The 24,066-nt window shown below is 41.0% G+C and overlaps 1 protein-coding gene across 6 annotated transcripts in view; it reads right to left on the bottom strand.

Annotated features, from left to right (window-relative positions):
- SIPA1L1 (signal induced proliferation associated 1 like 1) overlaps positions 1 to 24,066 on the bottom strand; it is a 381,195-nt gene that overhangs the window by 297,427 nt on the left and 59,702 nt on the right. For all 6 annotated transcript variants that reach the window (XM_040226163.1, XM_040226162.1, XM_040226164.1 and 3 more), the window contains exon 2: positions 927 to 992. The gene's annotated coding sequence lies outside the window, so the exon portion shown is untranslated. The remainder of the gene's footprint in view (positions 1 to 926; positions 993 to 24,066) is intronic.

Genomic DNA, 24,066 nt, shown 5'->3' on the forward strand with positions numbered 1-24,066 from the left:
CAGTGCTCCAATTACCAAGCGGGCATCTGAAAAGAAGCCCTCAGCTCTGCACAAAGGTTTGCAGAGGTGAGATGCTCAGATAACCTCGACCGTCCTTCATAGAAAGCAGTACTCCAGAAAAGCTGGCTCCTTAGGCAATTTGCTATGACAAAGCAGCGGATAAAAAAATTCCAAATTCATTGTTTCAGCATCTGGCTAAGAGGAAGGTTAAGCACAAAGTAACAAAACCAAAGCAATCTACCTAATGCCAAATCACTTGTTTTATCTGAATTTAGGAGCTTAGCATATTACAACATTTCAGCCCATAGAAAAGTCTCTTTCTATCAAATTAAACTGTTATTTTGTTCAATGAGACTGTCCCTTGACAACTGAAATAAAGCATTCGAAAAATATCCACTAAACTTTGGGATAAATCCACGACAGAACTGGGTCTCTACCCAGCAGTAAACAAATGCAGTCACTCTGAATCAATGGCAAATGTCAATCCAACAGCTCATCCAGCCATCTCTTAATTTTTCAGGAGCTTGGTGTTCCAATATAAACTAATGCATCAGGGTTAACACGATTCTTATTTAGACACAGGTTAGGGTACAACCTCCCATCAAATTTTAAGAAACATAGATGTTCTGAAATGCTGATGGAATGAAAATAGTCATGTAACAAAAATATTAACTAAGTTGCCAGAAAAATAATTTACTCTACAATGATGAAAATGTTGAATTCAGAAATCAATGACTAAAAACTGCCCAAGAGTCTCCTGTCTTCCTTGTTTCTGCCTCTCAGCTATAGAACAACAGAGGAGGAAAAAACAGTGGGGAAAGATACAGAATCCACATTTACCAAATCAAAATTTTGCTGTAAGTGGCAAATTTTCTAACAATAAACTCTGAGTTCAATGATCCTTTGTAACTAATCTACCAACTCACCTGATTCCACTTCAAAGTCGTGGTAAATCTTCCTTCCAACTCCAACTTGAGGTATTCTCACAAAACCTAGAGTAAAATAATTATGAACTTCAGTATGATCAGATTATTCTGAAATTTTGAAAATAGTAATAAAGGGGGAAATCATAGCTACCAATCAAGTCGTAACTGTGAAATGTTATACTTTCCCTCTAAAACCCTCTTTAATTTGTAATCTCTTTATGTGTAGTCAACATATATCTAAATTTAAGCCAACCAATAGCCACTTCTATTTACACTACATTCTTTTTCTTGCACTTTTTGTACTGTATAATATAAAATTTACATTTATATACCACAAAATTGGGGTATAATCTACTAACAATGCTGTGATGGCTTCAGGTGAACCGTGAAGGGACTCAGCCATACATACACATATACTCATTCTCCCTCCAACTCCCCTCCTGTCCACACTGCCACATTAACATTGAGCAGAGAGAGTTCCACGTGCTATACAACAGGTCCTTGTTGGTTATCCATTTTAAATACAGCAATTTGTACATGACCATCCCAAACTCCCTAACTATCCCATGCCCCGCGCCCCACCCCAGCAACCCATAAATTCATTTTCTAAGTCTGAGAGTCTCTTTCTGTTTTCTTTCTGTATTGTAAGTAAGTTCCTTTGTGTCATTTTGCATAACAAATTCTTAAACCTGACTATTCAATCTCTACGTAGATTGCCAATCCAGGACCTCAACCCCACATAATCTGATCAGGGAGTCTGGGGAGAAACCCAGGAAACTGTATGACTAAGAAGTGCCCCCACAAGGTGACTTTGATGTAGCTGGTGATAGACTTGCCTAGTGGTTCTCTACAAGGGGCAGTTCTATACCCTGAGGGACACCCTGCAATGTCTGAAAATATTTTTGGTTTCACAACAGAGGAAGGGGATATACACTACTGGATTTAATCGGTAGAAGCCAGGGACGCTGCTAAACAATCTATAAGGTTCAGGACAGTACACTTCAGTTCAGTTCAGTCGCTCAGTCGTGTCCGACTCCTTGCGACCCCATGAATCGCAGCACGCCAGGCCTCCCTGTCCATCACTATCTCCTGGAGTTCACTCAGACTCACGTCCATCGAGTCTGTGATGCCACCCAGCCATCTCCTCCTTGGTCGTCCCCTTCTCCTCCTGCCCCCAATCGCTCCCAGTATCCCAAAATGCCAACAGTGATGAGAAAGAGAAATCTGTTCCAAAGCAACCAAATACTCTGATGATTTAGAAATTCCACAGTCCTCTCACTGGTCATTTCATGTAAGATATATAAACTCTACTAGAATCATAAGACATTTCCTGTGGCTGCAGGCATCAGACATACACTGTTGTTGTTCAGCGGCTCAGTCGTGTCTGACTCTTTGCGACCCCATGGACTGTAGCACATGCCTGCATTCTTTCCCAGCATCAGGATCTTTTCTAATGGTTAAGCTCTTCCCATGAGGTGGCCAAAATATTGGAGTTTCAGTTTCATCATCAGTCCTTCCAATGAATATTCAGGGTTGATCTCCTTCAGGATGGACTGGATGGATCTCTCTGCAGTCCAAGGGATTCTCAACAGTCTTCTCCAACACCACAGTTCAAAAGCATCAAAACTTCGGTGCTTAGCTTTCTTTATGGTCCAATTCCCACATCCATACATGACTACTGGAAAACCATAGCTTTGACTAGATGGACCTTTCTCGGCAAAGTAATGTCTTTGCTTTTTAATATGCTATCTAGGTTGGTCATAGCTTTTCTTCCAAGGAGTAAGCATCTTTTAATTTCATGGCTGCAGTCACCATCTGCAGTGATTTTGGAGACCAAGAAAATAAAATCTGTCACTGTTTCCACTGTTTGCCCATCTATTTGCCATGAAGTGATGGGACCAGATGCCATGACCTTTGTTTTTTTAATGTTGAGTTTTAAGACAGCTCTTACACTCTCCTCTTTCATCAAGAGGCTCTTTTTAGTTCTTCTTCACTTTCTGCCATAAGGATGGTGTCATCTGCATATCTGAGGTTATTGATATTTCTCCCTGCAATCTTGATTCTAGCTTGTGATTCATCTAGCCCAGCATTTCACATGATGTACCCTGCAATAGAAGCTAAACAAGCAGAGTGACAATATACAGCCTTGACATTCTCCTTTCCCAATTTGGAACCAGTCTGTTGTTCCATGTCGGTTCTAACTGTTGGTTCTTGACCTTCATACAGGTTTGTCAGGAGGCAGGTATGGTGGTCTGGTATTCTCATCTCTTGAAGAATTTTCCATAGTTTGTTATGATCCACACAGTCAAAGGCTTCAGGGTAGTCAATGAAGCAGAATTTGATATTTTTCTGGAATTCTCTCGCTTTTTCTATGATCCAGTGGATGTTAGGAATTTGATCTCTGGTTCTTCTGCCCTTTCTAAATCCAGTTTGAACATGTGGGAGTTCTCAGTTCACATACTGTTAAAGCCTAGCTTGAAGAATTTGGAGCATTACTTTCCAAGCGTATGAGATGAGTACAGCTGTGTGGTAGTCTGAACATTCTTGGGCATTGCCTTTCTTTGGGATTGGAACAAAAACTGACCTTTTCCAGTCCTGTGGCCACTGCTGAGTTTTCCAAATTTGCTGGCACATTGAATGCGGCACTTTAACATGCCCAACATTAAAACCCACAGTGAAAAAAGTGAAAAGTGTTAATCACTCAGTTGTGTCTGACTCTTTGCAACCCCATGGATTGTAGCCCACCAGGCTCCTCTGTCCATGGGATTCTCCAGGCAGGAATACTAGGGTAGGTAGCCATTCCCTTTCCCAGGGATCTTCCCGGCCCAGGGATTGAACCCACATCTCTTGCATTACAGGCAGATTCTTTACAGTATGAACCACCAGGGAAGTCCCAGTACATGTACCTATTTCTAAAAATATTAAAATAAGTCAGACTATACATGTCCAAAAGAGCTTCCAAGAAATCCGTTTTTTAATGTTTGGGGAAGTGAACACTATTTCAAACTGGGTTAATTTCCAAACCCTGTTCCTTAACATATAAAGTGGAAGACTAGAAGAGTAAGAAGAATCAAAACTTAATTTCACGCACAGATATTTCTAATTCCTGTTGAAGACAAGGTGGTAAGTTTCTCTTCCAAACCTGTCACCTTAGACTCCCATCACTCATTCCACCAAATATAAAGGGACTTCAAAACTTATGTTAACTGCATTCAAAACAACACTCGCTGAGGGCTTACCAAGTCCCGGCACTATGGTCTTACATAATACAGCAGAACAGAGTTCCAGAAAACCCTACAACCAGTCCTTCCTACCCTACCCTAACCAGTGGTATAAACATCAGACAAAGACTGTGGGAAAAAGAACCTATAAAGAATATTCTGAGCACCAGATACCCCAGATAATACAACTTGCAGTTTTTACATGCCTGCCCTACAAATTGCCCATACAGAATGGGAAAGGAAGCCTGAAATATTTGAAATATGTACTTTTTTTTAATCTTAATTAATAAGCTATAACCAGCTAATTACATAAACAAAACATACCTGACGCTTATAACCTACTTAGCTACATGAACAAACATGCCAACCTCAAACTCAAGTGAAAGGAGGTGATTTCCAAACACACTTAGAAAGATTCCACCAGGATTACTGCATTCCAACTGGACGACATTTCCATATATTCTAATTACAGTCTGATTTCTTCCCCTGAGACCCCAGTGCTATCAAGGAACCACTCAAACTCACCCAAATCACCCCAGGCAGCGAGCACCTGGGTAGCTGATGGGTGGACTCACATTCCTAACTCAAAGCACCAGGGGGTTCAGGGATCCAGGCAGAATGTGTGCCCGAGGCAGGGTTCCAATCTGGAGCTTCCCACCCAGCCCTGAGCATCCGAAAACAAGCCAAATGATGAGGAAGCTTTGCTGAATGACATGCTTTCCCAAAGGCAGGGCTCACACACAGTCTAGCTCAAGATGCCTGTTAACTCAATGTAGAGCCCATCCTACCTCCCCTACAAAAAGAAGACCCCTGGGGAAGGAAGAGAGCTTCAGACAAAAGCAGAACAGCAGTGATAAACCTCTTAACATCCATCCATGGCTCCAGCTTTATGAAGCAAAGTAATCTGGGGGTCTTCCTTTCTTTCTCCAGGGAAGGAAGAAAGGAAAATCCAAAAATGAATAGAAAGGTTCAGAAATATTAGTGCACAATCTTAAATTTAAGCCCTCCTTTCATTTTTCTAGATTTAAATCGGCCTTCAAACAAAAATTCATAATTAAATTTCAAAACATAAACATTTCCTTTTTTTCCTTTCTCTCTCAGCAGTAAAATATATTCTGTTCCAAAAAAGAAAGGTTGCTCAATTTCCTGTCAAAGCAATCCAGAGAAGGCCACCTACACTGTAAAAGCAGCAAGGAAAAAAAAAAAATGCTGAAGAAAAAGCCTGTATGTGTGGGAGTGTTCTAAGTGCAATGTAACTACCACTCTGGGTTTTAAAAGCTTTTTTTCCTCGATCATTCTGAGAAATATGAAAATTAGTGTAACTGCTGAAGAAAAGCTTGTCCTCCAACCTATCTAAGGAAAACAAGCCCTGTGACGGATTTAGTTCCACCAAAGAAAGCAGGGGGGGGGGGGGGCGCGCGTTGTGTGCACAATTCAAGGCCTTACACTGTGATTCTTTGTACCAAGGAGGAAGGGCAGATTCTATCAAATAGATAAATTACATGAAATGTTCTCTGAGCTAAAAGGCTGCTCTGACAATAAACCCTCTCCCCCACAGCATCCTACTCCTACCTAGAACCACACAAATTTGTAGACTAGGGCCTTTATCCTAAACCTCTGGGGGCTAACCATTAACACACAGTCATAAGACGGCTAGATTGTGGATCAGTACAGCACTGAATTCGTCAATTTCCCCTAAACCTGCTTAAACTTTCTGAATACTTAAATTCTAAGACAGCAATCAACCAGCCCAATACATTTTATTAAAAGTCTGAGCATGAACATGCTCAGCACTAAGGCAGAGGCAGTATGGTAAAAAAGAAGCAAAAAGCTTAAACAGCTCACCAGAGAATTGAGGAGAAAAGAACAGTACACAGAAAATAAGTTGAAATTAAATACAGCATTATCACTGAATTGCAACACAGTAAAGCGCAAAGTTTCTGTAAATCATACCTTCCCTGGAAAGGAGTGTTTTGCTTTTTGTCACAAAAGCAAACCACAGGTGAAGAGAAATAAATAATGAACTGGGAAAAGAACATAGTAAGGAGATGATGGTGAATATTTTCAAACCGGAATACCAAAAGACAAATCGAGATAGAACAGGAAGCTGCACAGGAAGGGCAGTTGCCAGACAAGACAGCGCAAGAAAGGAAATCTCTTCAGCCTTACATGTGACTGGCTTGATAAGCTAACAGTTTTGAAAAAGTAAGCTCACAGGAGAAGTCTTCTTTGTTCTCTTTAATAATCTCAGGCCAACCTACCAAAAATAAATTTTTTTAAGGCTGCAAGACTAGAATAATTTAATTTCCCTAAACCACTTGAGAAAGAAAGTGAAGTCACTCAGTCACGTCCAACTCTTGGCGACCCTATGGACGGTAGACCACCAGGCTCCTCCGTTCATGGGATTTTCCAGGCAAGAGTTATGGAGTTGGCTGCCATTTCCTTCTCCAGGGGATCGTCCCGACCCAGGGATCGAACCCGGGTCTCCTGCATTGCAGGCAGACGCTTTGCTGTCTGAGCATCAGGGAAGCCCACTTGAGAGTAAACAGCGAACATCATGGGTCTATCACCCCTACAGAGTTTGGTGAGTCATTTCTATAAACAAGGACATTCTCCTCCAAACCTGCAATAACCACGACCATCAAGACCCAGAAACTAACAGCACAGTCACCAAATCCACAGTACGGCCACCCAATCCACAGACCAGCCTTGACCTTCTCCAGCCACCCGGTAATGTCCGTTTTAGTAAAAGGGTCCAATCCAGGCTGCCACACCGTACTGACTTTTCGAAGCTCGATACTCTGTTTCAATCGAGAAGTCCTCACACTATCCTTGCCTTTCATGACCTCAACAGTTGTGAGGATGTGAGGCCAGTTTTGTAGCATGTCCCTTCCGGTGGGTTTGTCTGATAACTTCCTGATGACTAGTTTCAAGTTATGACTTTTCAGCAGAAATACCAGAATAGAGTTCTTTCTTCTTGTTATACCCTACCAGGTAGTATGCTATTTCCATTTTTTTTTCCCCCTGACTGATAGTGCAAACTTAAATTACTTGATTAGGGTGCTATCTGCCAGATTTCCCAACTGTAAAGTGACTCTTTTCCTCCTTGTAATCAATAAGTATTTTTTGAAGTGGTATTTTCAGACTATATAAATATATCTTAATTCTCAACAAACTTTTACCCAATACTTGATTGCTGTCCATTGAAAATTATTGGCCAAATTAATTATTTGATGATAGTTACCAAAAAGTGTTTTTTTTAGATCTGATAATTTCAACCATTTTAGTGGGGGAAAATGGTATTTAGAAACCAAGACCAGGGTGTGCATACTGCAATTGTATTATCACTATTTCAAGGTCATCTAAGTGGATGAAAACACACCCTTAAATGCACACACACTTCTTCGTTTCTTTCTATATCCGTGTCTACTGAAAACCATGAGTTCATACAGACACCCTGAATTCCAATCCAATACTGTAAGATTTGTCCTGGTTTCCCCCTTTCCCTTCCTATAAAATGGTATATCCGGTTCCTATCACTTTCTATTTCCTTACTGGATTCACCCCCAGGGATGTCACACACTGTCCCTACCTCTGACCCAGTATTAGAAGCCTTGCTATAAAGGACCAGTAAGAGGGAAGCCCAGGATAGACAAAAAAGGGAAAAAAATCATAGATAAAAATCACCCTATACCAGCCAGACACCACACACACCAAAAAAAAAAAAACTGTAACCCCAACTCCATGCCCATCAGCAAAGATGGGTGGAGATCCAAGAGTTCTACACTACTGGCAGTGATAAAGCACTCTTCTGAGACAACATTTTCACAGAGCCCAAACAGGCAAAGCCAAAAACACACAGTAGTCCCTTTCTATCCTCTTTCTAGTCTCTATTCACAGCCCCCATTGGCTGCCTGAAACCATGGACAGTATTGACCCCTATACAGATACATCTCAGAGATACTGCAGATTAAGCGCCAGACCACTGCAATACATTGAGTATCTCAGTAAAGCAGTCACATACATTTTGGTTTCCTAGTGCATATAAAAGTTATATCTATACTACACTGTTGTCTGTTAAGTGTGCAATAACATCATGTCTATTGGAGAAGGGAATGGCAACCCACTCCAGTGTTCTTGCCTGGAGAATCCCAGGGACGGGGGAGCCTGGTGGGCTGCCGTCTCTGGGGTTGCACAGAGTCGGACAGGACTGAAGTGACTTAGCAGCAGCAGCAGCGTTATGTCTAAAAAAAACCCATGTATTACCATAGCTTAATTTTAAAATATTGCTAAAAAAATGCTAACCATCATCTGAGTCTTCAGGGAATCACAATCCTTTTTTTGCTGGTGGAAGCCTTGAAATTTTATGAATTGTCAAAATATGACACAGAGACTTGAAGTAAGCAAATGCCTGACATGGGGTTGCCACAAACCTTCAATTTGTATTTCTTTCCTTTTAACATCAAGAACTTTCACCTTTTTACTTAAAGCAAGCCCTTCATCTCTGGCACATCCAAATCGCCAGCATCACTATTCCTGTACTTTGGAGACCATTATCAAGTAAAATAAGAGACCCTTTAACAGCACTGCAGTTTCACAAGAGTCAATCTCATAACTGCGATGACCACCAAGTGACTTTAACAGGCAGGGATATGCTGGACAAAGGGATGGTTCACATCCAGGGCGAGACGGCGCCAGATCTCATCACGTTACTCAAAACACTGTTCAATTTAAAACTGATGAACTTCTCCATTTAAAGGAATTTTCCATTTAATGTTTATTTCTGGAATTTTCCATTTAATATTTTCAGAGCACAGCCAATCAGAGGTAACCAGAACCATAAGAAGAGAAACTTCAGATAAGGGGGGACTACTATATTGTGTACAGATATACTTATTTTTAAAAGCAAGGGAGTGCTGAACATAAAATTCTGGATAGCAGTCCCCTCCAGAGGAGGTAGGAGGGTGGGATCCCAGAGGGATACACAGCAGCTTCGAGTACTGACCCGGATCTAGTGCTTAGTGTGAACTTACAACGTTGCACACAAGTTTCTTGACAGACACCACGGTGCTTCACCAAACCACAAAGCACAGTGGTTTAGCTCAGCCTCAACTGTACGTTTGAGTTTTGAGGCATTAAAAAGGTTAAGCATGTTGCCTATGGTCACACAACTAACAAAGAGGGGCTCAAATGCAAAGCCAGGTCTGACTCGAATGCTTTGGACAGAGCCCTCTACTATTCCTCAAACAGATGAAAGAACACAGGCAGGAGAAATGGAGTTAATGATTCTGAGGGTAAGACTCCTTCCTTCTGTGCCTCTGAACCATTTCCAAAATGGTTTCCAGGGGATAGGAGAAACAGAGGCCCAAAACCAGAGGTATTAAAAATCTTCCTAAAGGCAAGGACAGAGGGCAGAGGCACAAATCTGGGCCATACTTGAGACTTCAACTGCCAGAGTAGTGCAATCCTTTAGGGAAGAGTTTCCATCACATTCCATAGGCTTACAAACGCTGGTTCAATTCAGTCACCAGTAAAACCTGCCCTCGGAGGGCCCCGGTAAAGTCTTACTACTAACTGACGTTTGGTTTTGTTCTGAAATCAGAGGACAAGAGAGAGAAGACCATCAATCTATTCATGAAATTCCAACCACAGCCTAAAAATATGGTGCAACTGTACATGACTTAGTGCATGGCATGAAACGTCAAATCAGTGATAAAATGTCAAGTCCTTTTAAAGAATTTATATCATGGGATAGGAAAGGAGAATAATACTATTCCAAAAGGAAGGACCAAGACATCCTGGGAAGCTTAAATACCACTCTACTACCTGGGATCAGCATGGCGAGGGGTGGGGGAGGTAGGGGGCGGGGGAGTCAAAATAGTATAAACCTCAAAAGATGTATAAACAAACAAAAGATACTGTACTTATCTTCTCAAAAAGTCAGAAATAACTACATTGTAACTGCATTTCCAGAGTCTACTGAGGTCTTTAATAACAAGTCACACTGCCTGAAGAAATCTTATGATCATCACTAATGATTTTGTGATCTTAGCTCAGGTTTTCTAAGTTTATCTTTAAACTGCAGTAAGTTTTTCCACTGTAGAGTATAAATTGTTGTTGTTCAGTCACTCAGTCGTGTCCGACTCTTTGCAACCCCATGGACTATACATACAGTCCATGGAATTCTCCAAGCCAGAAAACTAGAGTGCGAAGCCGTTCCCTTCTCCAGGGGATCTTCCCAACCCAGGGACTGAACCCAGGTCTCCCGCAATGCAGGCGGACTGCTCACCAGCTAAGCCACCAGGGAAGCCCAGGAGGACATGTGGTGGATGATACAAAGATAATTCAAAACTCAGCCAAGTTCTATGTTGCAGCTTAAAACTGTGAACCATACAAAAAGGTTAAGAAATGTAAAATCATCTTGTAAATACAATAAGCATGTGAAAAGCACACACACAAAGATAAATCCCACTAGATGAAAAGGAAAGGCATTTAAAAGAACTCTTTAGGGCCAAGGCTTTTTTTTAAGTTTCTTTATGAAAAGCAATCAGGTGCTGTTGAAAGCCACATCTGACATTAGAGAGACAAGATGTTATCCCAAGGAATTTTTCAGTGAGAATGACAAACTGAATAAATTAATCCACAGGCACTTGTTTCTTCCATCCTATTGTATTAATTTTATGTGATCACAAGGCGAGCAGTCATTATCCTTGAGAATTAACAGAGAAAAGCCCAAAATACGTAAGAAAAAGCTGTGTTACTTTAACATCAAAAAGAGAAAACCTTGAAACCCACTAAAGAGTTTCACTGTAAACTCGCAGACAATGAATTTTGGGTAAAAATCAATATGCCTTTTTGAAAAATAAATCTTCCCAAGCTAACCTAATTTCTTGTTACTGAGACAACCCACTTATTGAGGGACTACAGAACTTGAATTTTTTTAAAGTTAACAAACTTGACAATTGGTGAAGACGCAAGAAAAATGTTCTTCCCAGGAACGTACATACCAGTAGTTCTTTGATCCTAAGTTGTTCAAACAAGTTCTTATTCTTCCTTTCCCTGTAACTGTAAGCATAAAACTTCTATACAGAGTCAAGCAAATAAAGTGATTGGAAAAAAAGGCTAACGGGGCGAGGACAAGAGAAATAAGTCCTTTTACAGGCTTATTATCATCATGAAGCTTCTCCATCTCAGTTCAAGTTACCTCTATCCATTCATTTCCTCAAAGCAAAAACCTGGAATTTATTCTCCACCCCTTTCTTTCACATCCCATACCCATTCTGTCAAGACCTATAAATTCCACCTCCTGAAGACCACCTAGAATTCCTCGGTCCTCCCCACCTCCTCAGTCACCACACCGGTCTCAGCCACTGTGCTCTCAAGACAGCTGCCCCAGATTCCTCATTCATCTTTCTACCCATGATTACTTTCCACAGTGGTCACACTGACTTTTTAAAAACTTGAACTATATTTGATTCCTCCGCTGAAAATCCCCCAGGACTTTTCATGTTCTGAGATGCTAAGAAATGTGAAGGGTGTAAGATTTTGCCCTAATTTCAAGTTAACGAGTTAGCCTGCCACAGTTGTGCGGATGCTCGCAGAAGACAAGAGACTTCTGGGTCAGAGACAAGACTTCATTACCCATAGCAACGGAAGTAGCCAGAGTTTCAGCATTTCGGGGATCAGCTTCCCACAAGGTAACTAACACAGAGAAGGCCAGATGACACCTGCACAGCAGTGGGTTGTTTAGCAGGAGAGGAACCCTGAGTTTAATGAACCTAAGTCTTTAACAATGGGCAGTAAGCCCATCTGACCTTTTCCCTAGAAGGAGATGGTGTCTTTACTACACTAGACAACAGTGTGCTTGATTACTGCTCTGGAGAGAGACACTCTCTATCTTCCAAGGCTGATGACCATACAAATTATCCTTAAAAAGGCCATCCAGAACAAGGGTAGACAGTGCAGAAACATGAGAAGCGTGGAAAGCTGTCTCCCGACACAACAATAAAACTCAAATTGCTCGCCATGGTCTACCAGGCCCTACGCAATTGATCCCTTTCTCTTTGATTTCATGTGGCCATCTTTGGCATCCTCGTAAATAAGCCAAGCTTGGACTATCCTGGCAGTGCAATGGATAAGAATTTCCCTGCGATAGCAGGGGACATGGGTTCCATCCCTGGTCTGGGAAGATATGCTGTGGAGCAACCAAGCCCGGGCACCACAGCTACTGGGCCTGTGTGCCACAGCTACTGAAGTCCACGCACCCCAGAGCATGTGATCTGCAACAAGGAAGCCACTGTAACGAGAAGCCTCCGAACCTCACTGAAGAGTAGCCCCCACCTGCCGCAACCAGAGAAAGCCTGTGTGCAACAAAGACCCAGTGCAACCAAAAATAAATTATCAAGCTCTCTGCTGCCTCAGGGTCTTTACCGGTGTTGGTCTTTTTATCTGAAATGCTCTTTCCCTGGTTTGGATGTCATGACCTAGAAAGACCTTCCTTCATTAATCTATCCATACATAATGCAACACTCATTTATTTCCTTTTGATCACTCTGCTCACTCATTTATTCAATAAACATTTATTGAGCACCTACCATGTGCTAATCATTATTATTACAGGAACAATAATTACCTCATCAACTTATTTATTGACAGTCTTCCTTGAGAGTAGAAACCTTGTCTTTAGATACAGCCACAAAGGCCTAGAACTTAAAACTGTGCCCTCAATAAAACTCTTCTGAATAAATGAATAACTATTGTAATACAAAGTACTGAAATATTTCCAGATAAACATGGGAAAATAACAGAGCGCTGAATAAAAGGCATGGAATTAGAAGTGAAAGTCCTAAAGTCAAACCCTAGAGTCATCTTTTAGTGACATGTAAGCAATTCTACTAAGTTTCTGTAAAACGAAGAAAATCCCTCTTCCACTTAACCCATAAGATTACAGGAGAATCAAATGATGGAATCTTTTTGGAAGCCCTTGCAACACTAAACATAATTTAAAACAAGTAACAATTTGACAGTTTACAGTCATTAGATATTCATTTAACAAGAATATATTCAGTTCAGTCGCTCAGTAGTGTCTGACTCTTTGCGACTCCATGAATCTCAACATGCCAGGCCTCAGTGTCCATCACCAACTCCCAGAGTTCACTCAGACTCACGTCCATCGAGTCAGTAATGCCATCCAGCCATCTCATCCCCTGTCGTCCCCTTCTCCTCCTGCCCCCAATCCCTCCCAGCATCAGAGTCTTTTCCAATGAGTCAACTCTTCCCATGAGGTGGCCAAAGTACTGGAGTTTCAGCTTTAGCATCATTCCTTCCAAAGAAATCCCAGGGCTGATCTCCTTCAGAATGGACTGGTTGGATCTCCTTGCAGTCCAAGGGACTCAAGAGTCTTCTCCAACACCACACTTCAAATGCATCAATGCTTCAGCACTCAGCCTTCTTCACAGTCCAACTCTCACATCCATACATGACCACAGGAAAAACCATAGCCTTGACTACCCAGACCTTAATCGGCAAAGTAATGTCTCTGCTTTTGAATATACTATCTAGGTTGGTCATAACCTTTCTTCCAAGGAGTAAGTGTCTTTTAATTTCATGGCTGCAGTCAGCATCTGCAGTGATTTTGGAGCCCAAAAAAAGTCTGCCACTGTTTCCACTGTTTCCCCATCTATTTCCCATGAAGCGATGGGACCGAATGCCATGATCTTCGTTTTCGTTGAGCTTTAGGCCAACTTTTTCACTCTCTTCTTTCACTTTCATCAAGAGGCTTTTTAGTTCCTCTTCACTTTCTGCCATAAGGGTGGTATCATCTGCATATCTGAGGTTATTGATATTTCTCCTGGGAATCTTGATTCCAGCTTGTGTTTCTTCCAGCCCAGCGTTTCTCATGACGTACTCTGCATAGAAGTTAAATAAGCAGGGTGACAATATACAGCCTTGACGTACTCCTTTTCCTATTTGGAACCAGTCTGTTGTTCCATGTCCAGTTCTAACTGTTGCTTGCTGAATATATTAGGCCCCTACTATTGAGGGTGACTCTATTATGGAAATTTATAATAAAAGTACATAATCTAAAATGAAAGTAAACAATGTTTTGTTGGTTAATAAACTTGAAGGGGAGTCATTTCCCCCCTTTAAATGCCCTGTGAACACACCTTAAAAACTTTCAGGTAAAAGGTGAGTTACCTTTACCTGTCCCTGATCCCAGAATACCATGTTTGTTTATATATATATATATATATATATATATACACACACACACACACTTTTTCAGATTCTTTTCCTTTATAGGTCATTATAAAATACTGAGTAAAATTCCATGTATTATAAAGTAGTAGGTCCTTGCTGGTTATCTGCTTTATATATAGTATTAGTCACTTAGTTGTGTCTGACTTTTTGCGACCCCATTGGACTGTAGCCCACCAGACTTCTCTGTCCATGGGATTCTCTAGGCAAAAATACTGGAGTGGGTTGCCATTTCCTCCTCCAGGTATCTTATATATAGTAGGGTGTATATGTTGGGCTCCTCTGGTGGCTAAGTGGTGAAGAATCCACCTGCCATCCAGGAGTCACAGGATACACAGGTTCCATCCCTGGGTCAGAAAGATCCTCCGGAGGAGGGGTCCCGGCAACCCACTCCAGTATTCGTGCCTGGAGAATCCCATGGACAGAGGAGCCTGGTGGGCTACAGTCCATAGGGTCACAAGAGTTGGACATGACTGAAACGACTAAGCACACACAGGGTGTATATGTTAATCTCAAACCTCCTACTTTAACCTCCCCTCTTTCCCCTTTGGGAAAAAAATAAGTTTTTCTTTTCTGTCTGTGGGTCTATTTCTGTTCTGTCTGTTCATTTTGTTTTAGATTCTACGTATAAATATCATATGATATTTGTCTTTTTCTGCCTGACCTCACTCAGTATGACAATCTCCAGGTTCATCCATATTGCTGCAAACAGCATGATTTCACTCTTTGATGGCTGAGTAATACTCCATTGTACATATATGTCCCACATCTTCTTTATCTGTTCATCTGTCAGTGGACACTTAGGTTGCTTCCCTGTCTTGGCTATTGTAAACAGTGCTGCAGTGAACTTAAATGATATTTAAGTAAGCCATTCAAATGTCAATTTAGAAAAATTTTAGACTATATTTACATCCCTAAAAGCCAACCTCCAAAACAGGAATTTTTAGCCTTCTGACAAAGTTAGAAATATATCACTTTTGTCTCCTTTTACTGACTTCATATGAAACCAAACAGTCTCTTCACTACAACATGCGGGGTGTGTGTGTGTATAATGAAGGGAACATAAGCTTCACATAGAATAAAAAGGGCAGCTTCAGAGTCACCATAGCAGGTGGTCAACAGGAAAAAATGATGGTGTGAGCAGAGGGGCAGCCTGACTGCAAACAGGGACAGTCAAGGCAAACACACCACACAGCTGGGGAGGGTTCACCAGTAAACTCATCTTCTGTGACCTCCATAAAAATATGCAAAATTAAAATGATATTGCTTCCATGATATAAAATGAAGCATAAACTGATAAAGGTGAAGATTTATGCAACTTTCTTTAGAAAAGAGGTCAAGTGGGGTGTGAGAACCATATGACTAAGATTACTTTTGGATAATATTTTTCAAATTCAATATACATATACATAACAGCAGGTACATCATGCTGGTAAAGAGGTACTTCTAATAATTAAAATCAAGAAGAAAATAAGAGAATGATGGAGAGAACTACATGGGAAAGCTCTCCAGGATAAGAGGGATGCAGACAGATGATCCACAGTGTACAGATGAGAAACATCAAAACAGAGATACATACATCTATACACACACACACACACACACACACACAGAGTTATATTCAGTCACTTTTCATCACACATGTGAAGGTCTCTCAAAAATGCCTCCTTACATGTTATGTATTTTAAAGATGGCTACTTATTCCAGATCTGGCAAAAAGGAGACAGCAGTAGTTACCAAACTATTCACACAGGCCTCGTTAACCACACTTTCACGATAGTAAGTACAAATACAGACTTTCTTTTCAAAAAGTTCACAACCTAAATCATGGGGCAGGGCAGCAGTAACCTAAACCAAAGTGCTGGTAGGTACAAATTCAAGGATGGCAAAAGAACATGTAGGTCAAAGGCCAACTCAATGGCAAGAACAACGAATTAGTTTCCAACGGGCAAAGAAGAGGCAAAATAAAAGAAATCAGGGGGAAAATAAGGACAGGAAAGGCTGCTGTGCATGTGGCATTTCAGTAAACAAAAACGTGGCAACACATTTTAAACATCAAACATACAGGGGTCGTTGTATTAGTTTAGGGTGGACAATGTAATAATTTGATACATATATACATTGTGAAATGATCACCACAGTTAAGTTTGGTTACCATCCATCACTTCACATGGTTACAAATAAATGAACATTTATCACAGCAAAAGAGAATGTTACCATTCTAAGGATGAATTAGAAAACTTAATTTTATATACAAAAATAGTTCAGAACTTTCAGATACTACCTAAATTGGAAAATAATAACTTTTAACAAATTAATCTAAAGAACTGAATTTTAGTCATTTAATTCCATTAACGCCAAAAGCCTTTCAAGAAAAAATACATATATATTTTTTCTTTGGGGGAATTTTTCACACCTTGTAAAGCAGAAAACAAACTCTGCACCTTAGATAGTAGAACTGCCTCATCATTCACTCAGACAAGATGTTCAAACAAGATGAAACAGTGGCTTATGCCTTTAAAAGGCTGCCTACATCAAACCAAGTCTGAATACCACACCTGGCAAAGAAAGCCAACAAAGCAACACTGCCAACGAACTGCAGAGAAAGCGGTTCATGCTCTGGAACCAACTGGAAGGGGCAGGAGGGCTGAGGGGCTGCTCATGATGAAAGGCTAGAACCACTCCACAAAGTTTTCAACAACCTGCTACAGAGCCTACATTACCCGAGAGGCAACGAAACGACCAAAGGTTTATTAGGGAGTGTCGTAATCAGAACCAAACGTGTACATACAGACGTGTGAAAACACACACACACACAAACACATATATATTTTTCCCCCAAGAAAACTTCAACAGTGAATGGAATACAGCCTGCAAGAGAACAGGCAGTGAATACAGAAATGCTAATGCCAAAATTGCTAGAATTTTCTCGGTAAGAAACGCCTGGGACCTGAACTAGCTGAGTGGCACGGGGAAAAGGGGGAGTCTGAGGGACTTAGAACCCTGACAACACACGGATGGGTAATATTCCTAGAACTCTAAACAGTCATATCTATTACACATCAAGTGTAATAGATTACACATCGCTACTACATATCAAGTCCACTGAAGAAAACAAAACGAGGAGAAAAACAGGAAATGAACGGAAAGAAAATTCACTTTACTTTCTAGTAGGATAGGTATTACCAGATGGGCTCACTGAGAAAAATAAAATCAAAGTCAACTAAAATCTGTCTTGAAGGACTGGAGAGGTCAGTGGTACTTGTCCAAGTAGGAAATTGCGCTGCCATAAAATGAATCATACACTGCTCTCAAAATGAACATTTCTCCCAAGGTAACATTTAATGAATCTCTGATGTTTTTAACAGTTCTCTTCAATATGGTCCGAAATCATTCATTAGCCATAGAAAGACTGGTTCAAGAAACAGACTTGGCTCTAAATGGGCATTTTGAAATTTGTCAATTGAGTTTACCTTGAAAATCTATCAGGAAATAGGCTGAATTTATCAAAAAGATACGAGATATCCTACAGAAGAAACATTCCAAAAATAGGACTAACTCAAAATTCTCCATCATGAAAAACAGATGCTATAGTTAGATAGCAAAGCTGACTAAACGGACATGAATCTGAGCAAACTCCAGGAGAGAGTGGAAGACACAGGAGCCTAGTGTGCTGAGTCTATGGGGTCGCAAAGAGTCAGACATGACTTAGCAACTCAACAACAACTACAAACAGTGAGTTTCATAATGGAATTTAAAAGGCTCATGCTCTAGTTTAGGAGTTTCAGTATTAACTCATTAATCACATTTTCAAAGATAGTAAACCATTTAAAAAACACACATTTAATATAAGGTAAATCACTGACAATGCTACTCAAAGTAGCTGAGTGGCACAGGGAAAGTGGCACAGGGAAAAACAACACAAAGGTATACCTACCTATACATAATTAGGATTAATGCCTAATACAAGAACTAAAAAGACAACTTTTTAGCAAAAATATCGCTTCATTTTTACCATACCATCTTTTCTTTCTAACTCAAGAGGTATAATCAACAACTAAAATCGTAAGATATTTAAAGTGTACAATGTGGTAGTTTTATATACACTGTGAAAGGATTCCTTCCATTGTGTTAATTAGCCGTCACTTCACATATTTAGCTTTTTTTTTCCTTCCTGAAAGTAGAACTTTTTAAAAAATTCAATTATTGAAATTCTGTACCATACAGTGCTATTAACTATAGCCACCACATTATACATTTTATCTTCAGAACTTATTCACCTTATAACTGAAAGCTTGTAGCCCATACCACCTGTTTAATATTCAAAATCAGAGTAACTGAACACTTAGACCAAATCTCTTTGTGGAACATGCTCGTTTCTAAAGATTAAGAGACTGATCTTGAGCTGGGAAAACACACACACAAAGATCCAAGTCAACGATTCAAAGTACAACCAGAAATGAACAAAGGACAATAGTTGGCTGAAGGCATAAAACTTAGGTTAAAAGGAGCAAAAGAGCAAACACTTGTCGAGAGCCTCCTCTAAGTCAGGCACTGGGCTAAGAAGTGCAGACAAGCTCTCCCACCCCACACCCAGTGTAGAGTGGTTTTTTGAGTAACTGATATAAGCATTATGAAGGCAGGGGCTTCCCTGGTGCTCAGCTGGTACAGAATCTGCCTGCAATGCGGGAGACCAGGGTTCAGTCCTTGGATCAGGAAGATCCTGTGGAGAAGGGAACAGCTACCCACTCCAGTATGCCTGCCTGGAGAATTCCATGGACGGAGGAGCCTGGTGGGCCTCAGTCCACAGGGTCACAAACAGTTGGACATGACTGGGTGACTAACACTTTATGAAGGCAGAGAGGGCTTGGTAACCAGCAGATCTCCAGGTTTTCAACCAGCACATTGCACACTACACGTACTCCATAAATATTTATGAGATGAATGGAGAGACGGTGGATTATGAGTCGATATTTCTAATAACAATGTTCGCCTACCCACTGAGACCAAAGCGATCCAGGCAGCTTAGGAGGGAGGGAGCAAGAAATGGTCTCCTAGCCACTGCGCTCCTTTCTCCAAATACAGGATATCATGGGACAGTGAGGAAAGCATGAGCTTCGTCATCACACCTGGACAGGAAGCCAAGTTTCAGGCTTACCTTTAGTGTGTCCCTGGACAGATTACTACTCCATGATGGAAATGTACAGACTAATTCTTTAATCTTGAAGTTGTAAAAAGGCTTTACTGAAAAAACATACAAAGTGTGCCTGGCAAGTACCTAGCATGTGAGTAGTAGCAGCACTTATTAAATATAAACCTCTCAATTTACTGGGAAAAGTAGTTTACTCTCTGGAACAACTGGAAGGGGCAGGAGGACACAGTCTTGGTCTTAAGGATAAAGTCCAAAGGAGGGGTCTCAGTAAAAGGAATCCTAATGTAGTCCACAGTGGGACAGCTCTGGAGTCATTGTCAACTATCAATCCAAAGGCACAGCTCACATTAGAGGAATTAACAATCACAGCATGAGCTACATGGGGAATTCCCTGGTGACTCTGCGGCAGGCTAATCCATCTGCCAATGCAAGAGACAAAGGTTCAATCCCTGGGTAGGGAAGATCTGCTGGAGAAGGGAATGGCAACCCACTCCAGCATTCTTACCTGGGAAATCCCACGGACAGAGGAGCCTGGCCGGCTACAGTCCATGGTTTTGCCGAGTCAGACTTGACTTAGCAACTAAACAACAACAGCAAATGAGCTATACAGGATTCAAAAAGGGAAAAGGACTCTGACAGTGCTTCTTCAACAGCACCCAGCATGCTTCTTTGAACACGGGCATACATGCTCAGTCACGCAGTCGTGTCCGACTCTTTGCAACCCCATGGACAGCAGTCCACCAGGCTCCTCCTATCCATGGAATTTTCCAGGCAAGAATACTGGAATGGGTTGCCATTTCCTCCTCCAGGGAATCTTCTTGACTCAGGAATCAAATCTGCATCTCTCCTGCATTGGCGGGCGGATTCTTTACCACTGAGCCACCTAGGAATCCCTCAGTCCATGGGGTCACGCAAGAGTCAGACACGACCTAGCGACTTAACAACAAATGAGCCACACAGGATTAAGAAAGGGAACGGGACTCGGACAGTGCAAGGAAATATGAAACCACTAGCATGTGCTCCGTGCACGACAATTTCACACTTGCCAAAACCAGGCATGCTTTTCTGTGCTATTCTGTCAAAGCTACTTTATTGATAATATCTGAAGTATTATTAATTTGATGAAATGATGCAACATTAAGGATCCTTTTTGAGAAAAATTTCCTAAGGCTCCACCTCTAAAAAAAGACCAAGATAACCACACATTTGGCTATAATTATGCCCTCGTGTGGTTCCTCTTGCATACTTCATAGCATCATATCATACAATCAGTCCAATTACAAAACATGATGAAACCTCCCAAACCTCTAATTCATAACTGAAAAGGTGAAAACCATTTTTTAACAAGTTCTAACATAAATTTCCTTGTTTTAAGTCCATTGGAAAAAAATCACACAAATTTTCTTAACTAACTTTCCAGTTACTACTTATCTATCAGGTGAAGTCAATAACAGGTGACCTTTCTTCTTAATGAGGCAGAAAGGAAGATATCTTAACTTTAGAAGGTGCTTTGAGCATATCATTCAACTATAAGCTTCAGAAATATCTAAAATGTTAGGTTTTTTTGCAATACGAATCCATATCACTAAATTCAAATATGAATCCAGCGACTTCCCTCGTGGTCCAGTGGCTGAGAATTCACCTGCCAATGCAGGAGACATGGGTTTGAGCCCTGGCCTGGGAAGATCTCACATGCATTGAGGCAACTAAACACAACTCAGTTGTGAAGAACCACAACTACTGAGCCCACGTGCCTAGAACCTGTGCTCAGCAACAAGAGAAGCCACCAGTGAGAAGCCCGCGCACCACAATGAAGACCCAACACAGACAAAAATAAAGAAACAAATAAATAATACTTTATCTAAAAAATGAATCTAAGTCATTAAACTCAAATATTCAACTAAAATATTTGCTTTTGGATGACAGTCATTCTATTCACTGCTGATTTTAACTGAACATTTTACATAGGATATATAATATATACTTTGAGAGTAGATTTGGAAAAGGGGGGACCATCAAACCAGAGAGTTTCTGAGGTAAGAAAAGTCAAATGTTCTTGCTTATAAACAAAAATCTGGATATCGATCTTCCAAGTTCAGAGAATGCATTAATGGAACAAGAGATCAATACTATAATAATCTAAGAATTTAAACTCATTTATAAAATCTCTATCTACAAAATAATAGTCCCTTACAATTTAAACCCATTTATAAAATCTCTATCTACAAAATAATAGTTGTTAATGAATCAACATTTAGAAATGAATATGATGCAATTTGGTGAACAGAGGAACTGAAGCTATATAGGGCAGCAGGAGAGGTTCACCCTGTTTTGCTTAGAATCAGCCAGAAGCTATGAGAAAAAAAGGATCAGTGTCCAGCAGAAAAACTTCCTGAAGAAATCTAGGATGGCAGGGAACAAAGAACACAAACTTGGGTAGCAAGTCTTAAGCTCCACCTGTGGGAATATCTGATCAGTTTCACCATTACCAGTCTTGATGCCACAGATGCACCAAGAACCTTTCTGAAGATATAACTGCCCTAGAAATCTGCCACTAGGAACAGGATTCATTTATCACACTATAAAATTCTTGTCTGCTTGGAAATATATTTCTCACTGCACTTAACAACTGATTTTTTAGTAGACATCAATGTTCAAAAAAATTTCTTTTTAAGCATATCAGATTTTCCAAAGTCTGATCAACCCTAGCTTAAGCAGACCACTGGTGTTGAACTAAGAAGCTCTTTTTAAAGCAAATCCTGCAAGCCTAAGTGTGGTCTGATAGCATCTTAAAATTAGCTTTAGCAAAGTATGAGCTCGACACCATATTAGAATACAGGCTGTGCTTTAATTGTCCATAGCATAACCCAATTTAATTTGGAACATTTCTTACTACAGATTTCCTTCATTCCCAAATGCTAGTATCTTTCTATAAATGTCTATCACTTTTTAACCACAATTACCTAAAAAAAAAAAGAAAACGAATTTCAATTTTCTCTTAGCCCCATTTCACCTTTTTTCAGTCCTGATTAAAATGTGGTCATTCCTGAAAACATGATTATAATAATTTGATAACTCTTGACAAGTCACCCAAAACACAAAGTGGTCTTGTCAAAACTAGGAATGTCTCACAATATAGTAATAGCCTCTGTACTAGCATCTTTATAATAAAGGATTCAAGAAATCCAGACTCTTGCACTTCTCCAAGTTTTACTCAACCAATCAAAATCTCAACTATTTAACCTCATGGATGTTAAGCGCCTTAGCCACAATATGGTAGGCATCAATATGGAAAGCAAATTAGAATCAAATTCATCCACTCAAAAATCAGTGAATGCCCAGGATGTGTCATTTACTGAGTGCCTTTTTGGCAATGAAAAGTCAAATAACAGTAGAATTCACAGTCCCAGTCTCCAAGGACTTTGCAGTCTAGAGGAGGCAAGATGGTCATCTGCCACAAGCTAAACAACTAAACAAAAACATCTCAGAAACGCTGTAACAGAGGCACATGCTATAAAGTAAGTAACTTATTCACGTGTGATCGGTAGCTCAGTCATGTCCCACTCTGCAAACACGTGGACTGCAGCTCACTAGGATCCTCTCTCCATGGAATTTTCCAGGCAAGAATACTGAAGCGGGTTGCCATTTCCCTCTCCAGGGGAATCTTACCAACCCAGGGATCAAACCCAGGTCTCCTGGGTCTCCAGTACTGGCAGGTGGATTCCTTACCACTGAGCCACCTGGGAAGCCCCAAACTCACCTCCAGGGAGCCAAAACAATGCTACGGACACTAACTTTAAGTGGTCCTAAAGGACTTACTCAGCAGTAAAGAGAAGTGTTTAAGAAAAAGACAGAGTGAGTTAAGGAAAAGGAAAGAGCAGCAAAAGACAAGAAGTCACAGCACACGAGGAATTCCTACACCCCTGGAACAGACGAGGCGCAGCGACAAAGAGTGAGAAGAGGTTGACAGAGAGGAGGCAAGATGGCCGTCTGCCACAGTGAGGCCTCCAGACTTCAGCCTACAGGTTCTGAGGATTCCCGAAGCATCTGCAGGAGGACACGGGCCCCTGGGAGTCGCAGCTTGCCCTCAGGTCCTCCAGCCTCTGTGGCCTCCTCATGCCTGGAGACGGGATGGGCCGCTGGAGGGGAGAGGAGTGGACGACACTCCCATCAGCTGCACACCCCCCTCGGGGTCCTCTGGGTCCCCAACAGGTATTGAATGACTTCAGATAATCTTCAAGAGTGTGAAATCTTAGAATGAAAAGGAAACCCATCAATTACCAGCATCCTTTCTACCAACCTTGATAAATGGCAACATACCAGACAACAGCTACAATATCTGCTCTGTGTCTTCATTCCCCCCAACACTTGCTAGAGTTCTAGTCAGATATTACTGAAATCCCTTCCAAAATCTTCTCCTGAGTGGGCCTCTCCTTAGAGCGTTGTCCACTTAGTCAGAGCTGGGCACAAAACACCACATGTGCCCTCCACCCATAGTAGAGGACCAAAA

The sequence above is a fragment of the Oryx dammah genome, unplaced genomic scaffold, assembly GCF_014754425.2.
Source record: "Oryx dammah isolate SB20612 unplaced genomic scaffold, SCBI_Odam_1.1 HiC_scaffold_26, whole genome shotgun sequence".
In the NCBI taxonomy this organism is placed as follows: Eukaryota; Metazoa; Chordata; class Mammalia; order Artiodactyla; family Bovidae; genus Oryx; species Oryx dammah.